This window comes from Acyrthosiphon pisum, unplaced genomic scaffold, assembly GCF_005508785.2.
Source record: "Acyrthosiphon pisum isolate AL4f unplaced genomic scaffold, pea_aphid_22Mar2018_4r6ur Scaffold_1335;HRSCAF=1818, whole genome shotgun sequence".
In the NCBI taxonomy this organism is placed as follows: domain Eukaryota; kingdom Metazoa; phylum Arthropoda; class Insecta; order Hemiptera; family Aphididae; genus Acyrthosiphon; species Acyrthosiphon pisum.
Genome location: NW_021761949.1, coordinates 30,362 through 33,216, shown reverse-complemented (window position 1 = coordinate 33,216; position 2,855 = coordinate 30,362).

Here is a 2,855-nt window from a genome sequence, read left to right as displayed (position 1 = left end):
ACAGGACATAGCTAATCAAAACAAAATTCGATTCATCATCACAGAGTTCAAATATGCAATTTGGTTTTGCTTTTTTTTGTCATTTTCTAATGATATTCGTAAATAAATGATTTTTTGGTACTTTTTTGTCAGTTTATTAGCTTTTTAATAAGTTTTTGTTAATTATACGCATATTTAAAATTTTTAGAACATTTACGTAGGTACATTATTTATTAATTTATTTTAATGTATTATTATTTATACTTATTTCGTGATTTGGTTGTGAAATATTATCGCCTTATCGGAAAATATTTCTGAAATAGATTCTTAGATTTTGTCAAAATGATTACCGACTGGGGAGTAGTGGTTACATAATAACGTTGACATTTATCGACATTTAATAAAAAAGTTTTTAATTTATTTTTTTCGATATTTATAAATTGTGCTTAGTTGTTCTAAGAATTACCTAGTGCGAACATATAAAAATGTATTTAATAAATTATTTTTTGATATTAAAAATATTTTTCAACTAAACTTAAAAATGTTCAAGTCTTCTTTAGTTGCATTTTCTTGGTTAAAATGCTATTTTTTGTAGCATTATTGGCAATTTTTTAATTCCTTTGTTGTAGGTTTTTAGTGCTTTATTTTCCTAGCCCTAGTAATTATATTATTATATAGGTGCCGATTTCCTCTATTGATAACCTCATTACTTCCGTATCAATAGAAAACGATGTTCCGGCAATAACACTATGTATGATTAAAGCGCCGTCATGATATGGAAAATATTAATCCAACACAAACTTCCGAATTGGTTCATTTGACGTAATATAGTAATTATTATAGGTAGAAGTTAGAACATAATTTTTAGTGAATTCACGATTCACGTCACGATAATTACCGCATGAAACAGCAAAATATTATGTTGATAGCCATAACGAGATTAAACCTCGGATACGGGATATTTATGAATTATGATTATAATATACTCTTTGTAGCCGTACGCGGAACGATTCAAGTTCAAGTAAAATTCTAATAAAATATTAAACCATGAAATAAAAAAGGTGGGCAAGTGGGTACAACTCTACGCCTCTGCCGTTAAGTAGACAGGTGTCAACTGTTTAGTGCAGCGTTTTTTAAACTGTGTTCCGCGGAAATCACTTCAGGGTTCCGCAAAGCTTAAGTAATTTTTTTCAACATTTTCAAGAAAATTACTTAAAAATGTCTAACTAAAGATTATTAATGGGAAAAAAAATATTAATGGGAAATACCATGGGAAAACTGCGTTGATATCTGTACCGATGGAGCAAAGTCAAAATCCACAATAAGAATGCCCTAGCCGTGATATCGGCATCACGTTCCCCAAAATTGGGGGGAGGGTAGCTAAGGGTACTAGTAACGTGCTGCGTTAATATCAAGTCGATAAGTAAAAGGGTTGATTTTATAAAATTGTTCAGAGATGGAAATATATATTACCGGGTTGGTCCCTATACACAAAATCCACAATAAGAATGTCCTAGCCGTAATATCGGTATCACGTTCCCCAAAATTGGGGGGAGGGTAGCTCAGGGTACTAGTAGAGTGCTGCGTTAATATCAAGTCGATAAGTAAAAGGGTTGATTTTATAAAATTGTTCAGAGATGGAAATATATATTACCGGGTTGGTCCCTATACACAAAATCCACAATAAGAATGTCCTAGCCGTAATATCGGTATCACGTTCCCCAAAATTGGGGGGAGGGTAGCTCAGGGTACTAGTAACGTGCTGCTTTAATATCAAGTCGAAAGGTTAGGTTAGGTTAGGTTTCCAAGAACGTATTTTTTATAGCTGTAGGGTGGATGGTTATTTTTAAATAATTTTGCAAAGCTATAGTTTAGCATACGGTTGCCGCATGATGCCAGGTAAGTCAAAAGTTCTCAACGGGGGGGTTTAACCTCATCATCCTCAGCATCATCAGCCATAGTCATTTCTGTAATTAAAATATATTAACTATTTGATTTTAACAGCCAGTATATTTTAATATATTCGCAGCTCCTATTTTTTTGCAAATGCACTTTTAGGGTTAGTAGATTTTGTTAAAGATTGGGGTGTATAAGGTGAGATGGCCGATTCGTTAACATCTAATTTCTCATCAAATGTATTAAATAATTCTTCATTCTTAATAATTTCATCTAAATAAAATACTTAAAATACCAGAGAATTAGTCTATGAAAATTATTTAACGTGATAGCAATAGACAGGCGGACATTTAGTGGTTGCCGCATGATAACAGCTGTTTTACTTCTATATGAAAGTTATATATTTCAATCCATGTTATTGAGCATTGTATAAACCACGGACTACTACACTGGACTGGAAACGAGACGTTTACTGCCGAGCCGCTTAGTGTCCGCGAGAGAGGTGTACGAGGGGAAATCGTACATGAGTTAATAGAGTATTTGATACACAACAACAATATCGCTCCCAGTTTTTCTATATTTTCTCCGGTTACAGTTGGTCGTTTTTTTCGTTTTAACTCTTAACAGTTCTATAAAAAGTGCGCGCGTAGACCGGTGCCGGTTTTGAGTCGGTCTGCTCAAAATTTTCCCTCTAAGGGCAGTTTTTCTTTGTATTTGTTGAAATTCACGTCCGCCGGTTATTTTAAAGTTTTTATCGTGAGTTCTGGTTGACTCGGCCGTGCTATCTCCCGCCGCCCGTTAATTACCTACCCGACGCGATACGGGCCACACGCGTGCGACATATACACTGTGTGCCTAGTAGCATTCATAAACGACGCGATCACTTATACACCGTGAGTCAAGTGATTTCCTTATCTTCATATTATCCCTTAATTTACCTATTCCTTTATTATTTTAATCTACTTTTGACGTCAAATCTG